The 14,058-nt window shown below is 40.1% G+C and overlaps 1 long non-coding RNA gene across 7 annotated transcripts in view; it reads left to right on the forward strand.

The window, feature by feature from the left end:
- The first annotated feature begins 692 nt into the window (after positions 1–692).
- LOC125969068 (uncharacterized) overlaps positions 693–14,058 on the forward strand; it is a 45,572-nt gene continuing 32,206 nt past the window's right edge. For 5 of the 7 annotated variants that reach the window (XR_007481430.1, XR_007481427.1, XR_007481428.1 and 2 more), the window contains exons 1-2: positions 693–884; positions 1,810–1,961. This is a non-coding gene — a long non-coding RNA (uncharacterized lncRNA). The remainder of the gene's footprint in view (positions 885–1,809; positions 1,962–14,058) is intronic. The other 2 variants (XR_007481433.1, XR_007481431.1) reach the window with 1 other exon arrangement.

A 14,058-nucleotide genomic window follows, 5' to 3' on the forward strand; every position in this document is an offset into this window, starting at 1 on the left:
GACCTCGGGAATGCTAAGTAACCGTAATACGTAATTTGAATCGTCATTATCATTCTCTTCACTCTTTTTTTGTCTATGATTATATTTCTATTAATTTTTCAATCACATATATAGTCCATTTACCTGCGGGCTGATTAGAAGCATCAGTGGCTGAAGCCAAAATGTGTGAGGGGTTTCTTTTTTCTGAACCTGCATTTGACACCTCTGCACACAATAAAAAGTTTGTCAATCACTCATTTACTCTTTATGGTATGGGACACATAGTATCCGATCTGGTGAATGAATTTCTCCTTTATACAAAACCTAATTGTGTGTTTTATGTAATGTACACTGGATAAAATTACTTCTATGGTGTTAGATTAGGTCTCTTAATAATTAGATAAGTGAGCTGAGGTAGTAGGACATTGTGTCACTGTGGCCTTTCCTGATGGCTTGCATCACCTTACTCAAATCCGGCCAGTGTTTAAATTATGACCGGCCCGAAGCATCGTGTCATTAAATCAATGTGTGGCCCTCGGGCACCGTCGCGGGGACCTGCGCGCCCCAGAGCGAGCCACAGAAATGAAACGCGCACGCACGGGAACGCGCAAAGGAGCGAGCGCTCATGATTGGGTGCGAGCGCTCATGATTGGGTGCGAGCGCTCATGATTGGGTGCGAGCGCTCATGATTGGGTGCGAGCGCTCATGATTGGGTGCGAGCGCTCATGATCGGGTGCGTCCCTTCTCAGTTCACGCGCACACAGGTGTCTGTTTGCAAGATTATCAGTGACACAAACATTCCCTCATTTAAATGTCCGAACACCAAGGATTAAGGGGACGCTAAACTGAGAGACGCTGTCAGTCACACTGCACAAGGAAAATGCAAAATAATCCACGGACTACTGGTGAGAGCTCTGATTAATTACTACTATTTCTGCAAACAGTACTGCGCGTCCGCGCCGTGCACTCACAGTGATTGCAAACAACAACAAAACTTTTTGTGATTATTGTGTATTTTTGTTACGTATGAAGTTGAAATAAAAAAAGATAAAACGGAGAATGATTTAATTTGGATTAAAAATCTGACATGATACAACCTGGCCTGTTTACTGCAGTCCAAACACCAATATCACCCTTCTCATTAATACAACAATAACAATAATAAAACAAAGCAGACAGCAAAGGATATAGTTACATATTTGGAAGTTTATTTATAATGGCAATAGTTTGAGGAATGCCAGTCCGAATGGTAAACATTTTCATCTAACAAAATCTGGCGCCCTTTGCAAAAACTTTGGACACCCCTGCATTAAGTAGTTTAACTGAGAATATGCAATCTTCTGGTGGTTACTATTAGCATAGTGAGCATTGAAGCTAAAATAATCAGGTGAAGAATTCCCCCAGAACCTAAAAATGTGATGTAGCAGCTAAAAAATGTTATGCTGCAGCCGTTAAAAAATGAGACTGAGCGAATTTTCTCCGATTTTATTAAAATTGTGTTACACTTTGTAGGAAATTATAGCTAGAAAATTATATATTTCTGGGGGGTGCTAATTGATATTTCAGTGAATTTAGCAATCATACATTACCTAAATTCACACACTACACTAACACTTCTACTATAATTACTATTATTATAATGTTAAATATACAGTACATTTGGAAGTAAACATACTCTTCATTAAATGAGTTTAAAGGTGATGAGCAGAAAAATGCACTCACTAGAATTCTTATGCAAGCAATCATGACACCATTGCTTTAGGTCATGAGCTTGAGTAGTGCTGGTAAAGTGAATGGCTGTAGCCATTAATTTAGATGCTTTCTTTCCAGGACCTGTTTTTCCTGATGCGCCATCCACTCTCATCTGCAATTTCCACTAATGAAAGCAGCCCCATATTAGCTATGCACTTCAAACAAATCCACAAAGACAGTGAAGAAAAAGAAGAATCACGAGCATGTGTGTGATCTTGCACAAAAGGAAGGTAAGTGGAGATGGCCCTCAACCACCCGTAGGCAATTCTACCTAAATAAAATTGGTGTTGTGTTTGTGTATGCCTGTGATTAGCCTCACATCTACACGCCTGATTATGGTTATTTGCATATAACAGAATACGATAAGATTACTATTCCACACACGGCTTTGCATGAAAAAGAGAGGCACACCCAGAGAACTAATGAAGGTGCTAAGGCGCTGGAGGATGTGAGAGTAGTGCATTAGATCAGATCACATCAATGAAAATTCCAATGTCCATCTCTTTATGTCCTCATGAATATGGGGCAGCTACCATTTATGCAGTGTATTATCAGTAACTAAAGAGCCCTAAAGAGCGTATTAGTCCTTGATTAGTGGTTGATTATCGGGTCAGCATGCAATTTAAATGGCTGTTTACCTCTACCAGCTTGTGAAAGGCAGTGAGAGCATCTGAGCAAGGCAGAGTGATAAATGTATTGTGAGTGTGTGTCTTAGTGGGTATGCTCCTGTGTCAGACCCTTTAGAGATGAGGTGGAAATGTATTTCCCATCCAGCAGGCACTGAGGAGGAAACCAAAGCAAAATTGCAGTCACCCGTGAAACAAAACAGTCTTTCTGTCCATCTTGTCTGCTCTTTGTTTCGACCTATTTGTGGGATTCAGGGAGAAAAAACAATTTCCAGCGGAGTTGCGTTACTTGAGTAAAAGAAAACATCATTTTCCAATCCCGAGCCCTCCCATGGCATTAATGTGATCATTCATAGTAGATAAAATGAGCCTGACTGAAAAAGAAACGTGCACTCAATGAGAGGCATCGTTCAGATAGTTTATCTCAGTGAACCTTATAACATTGCATCCAAAATGAATTTCTATTTGCTATCTTCAAAGTCAACATGTTCCATGATATTGTGTGATTGGTTGACAACAACAAAGAAATACTTTGTAAACGTAGACTCTGTTCATTTGTAAACCATTAAATGTTTGGATGAGAATATCTCCTTGAGTAAATGTGACTTTTTATCACTACGCTATAACGACAAAAGGCTGACATTCTTTGTCTTTGTAGTCACAATTGATTTTTTTCTGTCTTTCATATCAACATGAGTAAAAAATTTAATGAAATGTAACTAGTGAACTGTTATTTTCAAAATTGTTTTCAAATTATGTCTGTCATCCGGTCTGCAGTGTGGTTCTGATACGTGTTTTTTTTTTCCCCAAAGTTAGCCTGTTTCCTTGACATGTCTAAATGACAATCCACGCACACAAACTGTTACCAGATGCAGAAAAAAAATCTTTGCTCACATTTTTTGTTTTTTTAGTTTGACCTACCCGAATAACTGAAGGAGTCGTAAGAGTAGTACGAAGGGCGAAGTAGAAAAAAAGTAGCTACTGTGGGCTATGTGAATTCCCGGTATGTTCTTTAAGATCAGGGGATGTTTGAGAATAATTGTCAATTTTCGCACATGTCCTGAATGTTGTTAGTCACCTAAATGTTGAACAGTGGCTGACATCTACCGGAGTCAAATTCCTTGTTTGGCATGCCCAAACAGGGCCAATAGACTTCTTGAATCAACTTCTTGAATCAACTTCTCGAATACTGCATACACTTTCTAGGAAATCGCTAAGCAGGAAATTATAGTAATCAATTTGATTACTGATAAAAGCATGTATAAGCATCTCTGTGCTGGACACAGAGAAAGAAATTAAGGGTGTCTTGGTATATTTATTCTTCAAGTTATAAAAACTATTTTTTGTTAATCGCTTAGACTGAGCTATATACACGTGAACTCAGTTTAAAATAACACAAAGGTTTTTCACTTGGTGAGGAATGTTGATAGTGCTTGCACATTACTTTAGAGTTGCCTCAGAGCTGATGACTGAAACTTCAGTTTTATCATGGTTATGATGGAAAAACATCTCTTCCAACCAGGATTTGATGTCTAACATACAATTGAAATGAGTGACTGGTGACATCAGGAGACACAGATAAACCTTGAGCCCCTTCCTCTTTGCTTTAAATTCTTTCATATAGTAAATTCACTTTCCCAACACTAGTGGACTGGCGAATAGCAAGGAGAGAAAGTAAAAATTAACGCAAATTGAAAGGGGGCTTGAATGAACCCCCAATTACAAAAAAGAAACTTTAAGCCAACAAAAGCTTTTGTTAAAAACTACAATGGTGGCTTAAAGTCTTGGATGCTGTCATCATATTTCTATCCGGGCAGATTATTATAGAGAGCTCTCTGGGCTTTCTAGCTATTTTTCCTTGGAGCATCTCATTGTGAGGGCTAAAGTTACTTCATTCATGGCTGATCCATATTTTCTGTGCAACAACATGACTGGCATTTTAACCATTGTGTGTAACTAACCACACTACAATGCATGTACAGTGTAACACAATCAGAAGTTGCTCATTTTACTTTTGTCATTTTATTGTAGCTTATCTTGCTGCATTTTCATTTACGTGTGTACCTCTTGTCCCACAGTTATTTGGAATTAGTTTCACTGTATTTACACCGTATTGTCTAACCATCCATCCATTTCTTTTTTTAACCATCATCGGTGCCTTTGGTAAATCTCTCCAAACACATTGAAAAGCACAATGTCTTTTTTAGCTCTTTGTGAAATTTAGTACAACATTTTCTTACATCCTGCGCATCTCCTGGAGGCTTGCACCCCCCTCATCCCGAAAACCAAGTGAACCCCCCCTGCTCAATACTGCTTGCCCTCATTAGAGTCACAAGTGAGTTGGAGCCTATCAATCCCTACAAACTTTGTGAGGGAAGAAAGGGTACATGCTGGACCGGGCACTTAATGTCTTCATGAAAGTCCAATCGCGCAAAGTACAAAGACATGCATCATATTTGAATGGGTTGGAAACAACAAAGGTGACATCTCCCGTTGCTTATTAAAGCTGGGATTTGAATGCACCTGTAGCATCTGGCAAAACCCTCAAGGGAACACAGTGTGTTGATTAGGTGCTAAAAAACATGTCAAAAATGCTGACAGGAAGCGTTCTGCAGGGAAAATAGAACATTCATGGTAAGTTTATGGTCAGACAACTGACAGCTAATTAAGTATCAAGTGGGAAGATGTTCAAAAGATAGCAAAAACAGTAAAAAAAATTCAAGAAAAGTTGCCTTAACAATGTATAGTTTTGCTCAAGAAATCTGAAGCAATATTGTCAACCCAACTTAGAAGAAAAATTTGCCCCAGAAATATAACCTGTTATGAGTCTCCCTATTTGGAACATTAAACAAACCTGGTACAAATGTGACATACTTTCTTAATTTTACTCAGACTCATTTATAGTGTATCATTTGTTATAATTTATTGATAAACTCTAATTCAGTGAAATAGAATAAATTCCAGTGGCACCCCTGATGAGCTTTCATGGCATGTTAGTGCACGCCAGCTCCCCGGTTGGGACTCACTGAGTGATGGAGCCAAATGGACAGAATGAATCGCAATTGTTGTCAAGATGTTCAATCATTACCTATTTCCATTGGGTCAAATGATGTTCATTTGCATTTGGTCAAAATCCAGTATGTCTTTTCTGGCGTCTGGAAAAGGTTACTACAAGGACGCTGAATTGGAAAGTGAACCTCATATCAATACTGCTTTTATCAAAATGGGATGTCAAAATTGCCTTTGCTTCATAGCACACAATGTACATTCGGCACAACAGGCTGCAGCTACGAAGTAATGCACCAGTTATACACGTTTTATAATTCTCTCTTGATAAAAGTGCTTTTGTGTGCTAATAAAAGTGATGGGTCTATAAAGTCCAGTTCAGAAGCGGAGTGGAAAAGGCGAGCTCACCTGTATCTACTCTTCTGCTGCATCCAATTATCTGTAAGGCCTAGTGAGCCTTGTTGTTTGAGATGCCCTTCAGAGAGTCATTATTGTGTAGTGCCGTTATTAAAGTACAAGCACGCCAGGTCACGTGTTTGCTGACCCATGCTTATGGGGCTGCTTTTGACTTCCGCCAGGTGCTCTTGGTCCTACAAGGCTGTGTCTTTGTTGTCCCCACACTTAAATGGCAATGTCTAAAAAAGAGATGAGTCACTTAAAATACACTCTGCAGATGAAGCATCAGTAACCCGCGGTCCAAAGCACAATATTTTACCGAAGATCACCATCCAGCAAACATAACCCAACCTTCCATCTATTTTCTTTGACTTATCTGGGGTCATGTCACAGGGGCAGCAACCCAAGTGGAGAGGCCCAGACTTCCCAGTCCACAGTCACTTTGTCCTTCTGTCCCGGGAAGATCCCATGGTACTCTTCAGCAAGTCGTTGTGACTTAGGCCTTCTCCTGGTGGGAAGTCTCTAGGACATCGTATCAGGAAGACCTCCAAGAGGCATCCGCACCAGAAGTCCCAAACACCTTATCTGGCTCCTCAAGATGGCTCCTCTTTTCTGAGCCCCGCCCGGATGAGTCGGCTTCTTAGCTGATCTCGAAGGGACAGCCCAGAAACCCTGTGGATCAAAGTCATTTGGGTTGCTCATATCCTAGATCTTGTTCTTCCGGTCATGACCCACATTTCATGACAGGTTAGGAGGGGAACATTCTGAAGATGAAGAGCTTACAAATAAGACAGAGTTACTTAAAGTCCTTCACTTGGGGCACGATCTCATCCCTGACTCAGATAGGGCAGTCCATACAAGACCATGGCACTAGATTTGGAATTGGTAATTTTCAAGTCCCTTCATATTGAAGTATTGAAGATCAAGACCTGATCAAGTCAAGAGAACCACATTATCTACAAGTTCAGGGAAAATTTGTCAATGAAGGTTCTGAACAGAATTTCTAACAAAGTGCAGCCTTGGTGGATTGCAGTGCCAAAATCACGTACTGGTACCAATTAAACCGACTCAGATGCAGATGGAAAGGGAGAAAAATATAGTGACAGACAAAAAAAAAAAAAAAAAAAAAAAGACCACCATAACCAGTTGTTATCTGGTAGAACCCAAACACCTGAAGTATTTGGACACGCCATTGGGGACACTTGACACCATCAACTAATGCTCAGAGATGGCCTCTTCATTTGTGTGGCACGTTTATACACGTGCATAAACATGAAACTCCTTGACCCGGCACTGCGGTACATCTTTATGATGTGTGTATAATTCCAACATAATGATTATTATGTTTGTGGGGGCTGGAGCCTATGCCAGCTGGTGACAAGTGGACGACATCGTTGACTGGTCAGCAGTCAATCATAGGGTGATTGAGGATGGACATTGGCCTGAAATTGCGCTTGACCCAGCTGCATGAAGGTCAGCTATGTAAAAAAAACTACGCTACAAAATGTTCCCGGGGCCAGTGATGCTCCTTAGTTAGGCCACATACATGTGGGAGCTTGTCACAAAGTGGCAGGATCATTGCCTGACACATTAGTTTGGATTCCAAAACTCCAAACAGCAATTTAAACATAATGAGATATGTCTGAGTGGAAAAAGTTTTATTTTATTTTATTTATTTACCAACCCACCAGTGTGTTCAGCCCTCGCATTTCCATTGATTACTCTGTCGATTTCCTTCCCCTCTCGTGTCCCACTAGAGAAGAGAAAATAGAAGTATAAAATCACATTAAGTGTTTATTATCTGGCTTACTCTAGAGCACTGTGCTACGCAGTCCCACTCGAATGTACTGTTTTTTTTCCCTCACTTATACACGGGCAGAAATACACACTTAGAAGCCAACACATGATCCTTGACAGGGAAGGCACTATAAAAGCATTGATAAAACCATTTCTGTAATAAGCTGTGTTTGTCAAACTGTCACTGGTCGACTCCAGCCAGTATCACAGCGTAAATAAACGGGTCAGACCTTCAGGGTACCTATCTATACAACCACATACACCATCTTTTTTGGGTGGCGGATGTTCAGAGTTGACCCAAGCCCGCCTGTTATAGCCACTCGCTTTATATATGCATTTTTCTTCTGTTTAAACAATAATAATAAAAAAAAAATCAAATATGCTAAATGAAACAAGGGGCTCTATTCTTCTAGGTAGCACACTCGAGGCAAGGTGCAAACGCTAGTCGAGCCTGATTTTTGTGCGGGCCCAGGGTTCGCTGTACGTGTTTGCCAAATTGGCAGACAGCTCTCTGAAACATACACGGGTACAGGGAGAACATGCAAAGGATGAGGCTACCACAACAACATATGTGAACATCTATTTGTCCATCAGAGAGGTCGGTAAAGAGTGAACTCGTTAAAAAACAGAAATGTCTCATTTGGTATTGGTAGCTTTCTATTAGCAAGCACTGGTGTCGCCAGATGATTAAACATTGCCTTCTTCCCTTCAGAGAAAGACTTGAATTGGAGTCATGTCCTTGGTCTCTAGGAATGTGTTGTGATGGCTCTCGCAGTATCTTTTGAATTTGGTTCTACGGCCTCTTGGATTGAATGCTTGACACCAAATTCATTTTTCTTTTATTTATATATAATATATATATATATAATATATATATATACAATATAATATCCATCCATCCATTTTCTGAACCGCTTAGTCCCCACGGGGGTCGCGGGCGTGCTGGAGCCTATCCCAGCCGTCATCGGGCAGTAGGCGGGGGACACCCTGAACCGGTTGCCAGCCAATCGCAGGGCACACAGAGACAAACAACCATTCGCACTCGCACTCACACCTAGGGACAATTTGGAGTGATCAATCGGCCTACCAAGCATGTTTTTGGGATGTGGGAGGAAACCGGAGTGCCCGGAGAAAACCCACGCGGGCTCGGGGAGAACATGCAAACTCCGCACAGGGAGGGCCGGAGGTGGAATCGAACCCGCACCCTCCTAACTGTGAGGCGGACGTGCTACCCAGTGCGCCACCGAGCCGCATACAATATAATAGAATACCAAAATAATATAATCTAGATAGCCTTTCCTTTCTTAGGTGTGTGTCATGTCTTAAACGACTCTATTTTGCTGCAGGATACAGGTAGTAAGTAACCTTAGTGATTTGCACATGGACATCATAAAAAATAACTGCTTTGCCCATTTGAAATGTGTTATTAAACAAAACAATTGCCGCAGAGGCAAACATAAATAATAAAAATAAATAAATAAATAAATGCTTCATGCTGTTTATGCTTAGAAATTGGCAAAGGCATTTTTTTTTACCACTGAACATTCTCGCACACCTCAGCTACCAACCTTTATTTATATCGCCACCCCATTTTAACGCACACACCGAAGGAAATGCCATCGAAATCAGAACCTCCTCATTATAGATAATCAAAATGAAGATTTACATTTATACTTTATACTTCTTCATGATGGTAAAATAGCTGTCGGGTGAATCAGAAAGTGAAAAGAAGAGAAGAAATTCAAAGTTTAGTTTTCACAGTGCAAATGCGAGTCAATGGTTAGATCTGTAATCTAATAATAATGTATTCCGAGAAATGTTCAGCAAGGGGTTTTGACTCATGCGAATGTAAATGTCTCCTGAGTGCTCAGCCACAATTAAGGCGCTGAACACCGTGAATTATGTGAGCAATTATGTGAATGTCCCACAGAGAAGTGGAAGCAAAATCCAGCAGTTGAAGGAAAGGCCATTTTGGTCCACTTTTCTTCTCTTAGGGCTTGACTTACAAAGGGCTCCTCCAATTCGATTCATCACGCAAGCAGAGCTGTGCTACTAACTGGGCACACTCAAGATTCCGTCTTACAAATGCACAAAACTGTCTTGGAGTTTGGTTTGCACATTTAGGGAGAAGAATAAGGAGAATCCAAACACAAAAGCAGTCATTCTTATTTTGTTTTTTAAATTATAATACATTTGAATTTGGATAAACTATTCTTTCACTTGTAAACATTTCAGCATTTTTCAAGAACTATTTCTTTAGCCCCATCTCCCTAAAACGAATTAGCTCTTTGTCACCCCTTTCAATCTTTTTGTTGCTTCAACTAATTTTTCACCAAATTATTTGTATGGAAAAATTAATTACTAATAAAAAAATGCTATCAATTTTGCATTATTTATCTTACCATCCTAAAGTGTCACAAAAATAAACCATCCAATCCTCTAAAAGCTGTCATACTTAAGCAGCAACAGTTGCACTAGACACTCACATGGCCATTAACAGCAGGTTCCATTTCTTGTCTTTTCTTCTCTGACTGCAATAATGGGCAAAGCCTATGTACATGCTGAAAGGCAGGTTTGTTGTGAAACAAAATAATGATGAGGGGAAAAAAAACCCAATAATAAATTGGCTTACATTTTGTGTCTGTGACAGGATTGTTCGTAGCTGACATCATTCCTCTCGTGAGACATTCTCTCTCTGCGCCTGTGACACGCAATCATATTTTATGCCCACTTTCAAGCACAATTGAAGCTCTAATAGCAGTGGCCTGAGAAATAATGGGAGCAGACATGTATAAGGATGTAAAGATGCATGGGTCGTGATTGGCTTCAATGGCGATGAGGTTAATTGTGATAAAATGGCATTTGTCCGTTCCTGCAATGAATATTTTTTTCCCCCTCCACAGTTCAACATAGTTGTTTGGTTTTGCAGGAGTGGAAAATAGAACATCAAATGATGCCGCGATGGGCAGTCTGCTAGTAAGTGTAGATCTAGTTAAGATTAAATGGTGCTGGTTAGCTTTCAACTTTTTCATATGAGACAAATTTTCGATGGCTAATTTTGCATGTTTAGATAGGGTGGGAAAATGTGATGCAGAACATTTCTGCAAATTTAATGAAATGCCACTACTTATAGTTTTGTGAACCTTTGTGAAACATCCATTCATACACACCCACAATGTAAACAACAGTCTGTCTATTCCTATAGACAAATAATCTAAGCACAATATTGTCGAAAGTCGCCTTGCCATTGTATATAATAGAAACACCCTTCCGATTGCAAAAAATCACACAATTCACATGTCAAATGTGTCAGGGATAATTGCAGAGCTGTGAACGTTAGTTTGCTCCAGGCCAGCAAGAAATATTACATAAAGCAGAACTTTGACAACTTTGCTTTTGTATTTACTGAAAATGACTTTATAAAGTGTGCACTCTGAATCTTTGCTGTTATTCATTTTCAGATAGCACTAGTCATGGTTTTGAACGTTGATATCTGCAGCGTAAGCAGCTGTGTAACTTTTATCGTGCTCAATGATTTTAAAAACGACAATGCTGTCACTATCAAAGTGAGTCTGATGTCGGTTATTTTTAGTGGACGGTGCGACCGTAGGGAATGACAGTGTGGATATTACTTTAGATTGTTTTTACACAAAAAAGTGTCTTGGGAAAAACAGTTTATTCGCAACAGGAAAATAACAAACAAAGTGGCTGTAGAAGCAATTTGTGCAGAGGTGGCTAATCCGTAAGGACTTTGGAGTTGGAAATATGGGGTGGTGGATCAGTGCCAAACTTAGTTAGAATCGGGCTGCGGGCTAGACAAATTGCAACTCTTGGTTGGAGAGCTACTAGTCTGCATTCTGTCTCCTCTCGGGGTGCCCTTGAGCACGCTATTTGCATGAAAGCGTGGGCCTGCTTCTCTTTAAGTGTGTATCAAAAATATAAGGAGAGTGTCTTTGATTTTCCCGTGGGGCATCATAAAAATAATACACAGCAGTGTAGACTGAGAACCCTTTGGAAAGATTCTGTTAGTAGAATAGATAGAAAATAAAATTTGCCAATCAGTGAATTTAAGACAGCGTAAACGACTCGAGCAATCATGTCAATTGATGTGCAATGTAATGCTACAGTGTGTAAGCTGCTGCTCCCAAAACTTGCTCTTGCATGCTCAACTGGTAGCAGTGAGTCGTACTCTAGTTTGCAAATGCTACCATTGTCTGGTTGCCTATTGAGGTACTACTAATGCACAAGCGTAGGTTCCACCTCATTAGCGAGCGTGGTAAAAATCATTGAGTGTAAATACAATCCAATGTGCAAAAATAAGAACAACAAGAAAAAGCGGGAATACCGAGCTCACGCGAAAGCAGAATGACAGCAGAGACTGAGAGAATCTCCAAGTAATAATTAAAAGCACTTTGAAGGCAGCTCTTTGAAGGTCTCTTTCCTAAATAAGCACTTCTCTTTAAAGCTGCTACGTCGGTGATGATGATCTCAGAGCCCTCTGGTTGTTGTATGAAATGTGTGTTTTGACAGTTTGTTTGTGGAAGAAAATTAGCTCCGAGGATGGCTACTAACTTTTTGCAAATTTTGCGCTTTGAAGTCAGAAGGGGATACGTAATTGTTTGCGGGGATGGATAGAAGCGCGCGATGGTCCTGTGGGAACCGATGGGTGGAATACATTGGATTCCTGCTACATATTATTCCTATCAATTAGCAACCATTACATTATCATTAAGCCTACTCAAGGCGTGGGTGAAATCTCACTGAAATCTTCTGCATCATTAATAGAAAGTGAAATAAATGAATAAAGAACAGAATAAGAGAACCTAAGAACAAACTTTCCACACATCAGATAAATGTTTAAGTTTAAAAATCCAGCTGGTTGTTGTTTACCACATACATGATGGGGTGATTAGGACAGTTTTGGGTTGTTGGGAATAGCTGCCATGTGAGGAGAGGGGATTTCAAAGATTCTTGAAGCGTTTAAGCTGCTGGACTTACACCCAGCATGCATGGGCTTGTGCTTTGATGGTGCTTCTGTTAGTGGGCGGAGGGCACTGTGCACAGATCTCAACATTCTTACTTGGCCAACCGTATGACTGGCACTACTTCAGGTCTCAGCCCCTTGTGCCAACACTGGTGAATCATTTCAAACTAATTAGACAAAATTTGTGCACGCAGAAGGTCAGTAAATGTTCTGCATATATAACATGATCCAGTCACATTTCTAAATAAGGGAGCCAGAGTTCATGCACGTACGTAAAGTAGAGCTATCATAATAATAAAAAAAAATCTTACAGTATGTGGGTGTCTCAAAAAATGTGAACTAGCAGAATTATCATATTTGTACAGGCACATTTTGGGAGAAAACAGAATTCACAAGTGTTTCATGTTATAAAGTTTTTTGTTTGAGTTCTGGAATATGAGATGTTCTATTTGTATAGAATCGTGCCCAAATGCTACGGCTGCACGTGATTGCACATCCAGCCACCCACACAAACAGTGATGCAACCGAACAGCAACAACCGGAGCAGCACCCAGATGATAATTATTTGAGCAGCCTGAAGAAAGCGTACATGGACTGATGAGATGAGAAGAGGCGCCACAGCAAGGTGGCATCAGACCTTAAACAGATAAACAGCAGGACTTTTGTCAAAGTTTGTCAGGCTCGATAGGATGCTGACACAGAGGTCACTGCAGAGAAGATGCTGAAAGACAACAGATGGCAGCCTGCAGCACCACCTCAGTATTGTCAAGCGATCCAAGGGGAAAAAAAAACGTATACGAGGGTGGCAGTAGCTTGTGTGTAAAGTCTTGGACTTTGGAATCTGGTGGTGTAGCTACAGTGAACCCCCTTTTATTATGGTTGTTTGTTTGAACCAGTGTTGTCACAGTTAACTTCAAATTATGGTTATTTTACTCACTCAAGGTACAATGTTAGTGTTCGTCCAAGTTTTACTTCTGTTACGATCAGATGCCATTAAAGTGTCTGATATATATAAAAAAAAGGATCAAATAGATGTTTGTGTGCATTAGCTCCCCATTAATCATACACTATAGACTGACTAGGTAGATACAACACGCTCCTTTTGAGGTAAGACACTGAAGGGTTGTGATTTTCCAAAAGTCGGCAATTATCTTGTTTTTGGTGTTAAACTCCTGATTGTTGTGGATGCATCAAGACACCATCTCCATCTGAGCTGATGCCCCGAGTAATCAATGGAATAATCGATTGGATAATCGATTCCAAAAAGATTTGTTTTGTGATGGCCTTATCCAAAACTATTACTTCTATTCCTACTTCCTTTGGACAGAGCAAGAAAAAGTTCAGATAGATTTATGCAAGGCCTTTTCACTAGTCATCAATAAACACTATCTCCTCTGGGTTTGAAATATTTTTCCAACAGCGATTTCACATCAGTTATCTTAACATAGCATTTTTATTTTCTAGGTACAGCATTCAGTTTTTCAGGATTTGCGTCTCATAATATTTTTATTAGTTACC

The sequence above is a fragment of the Syngnathus scovelli genome, chromosome 5 (genome assembly GCF_024217435.2).
Source record: "Syngnathus scovelli strain Florida chromosome 5, RoL_Ssco_1.2, whole genome shotgun sequence".
NCBI lineage: Eukaryota > Metazoa > Chordata > Actinopteri > Syngnathiformes > Syngnathidae > Syngnathus > Syngnathus scovelli.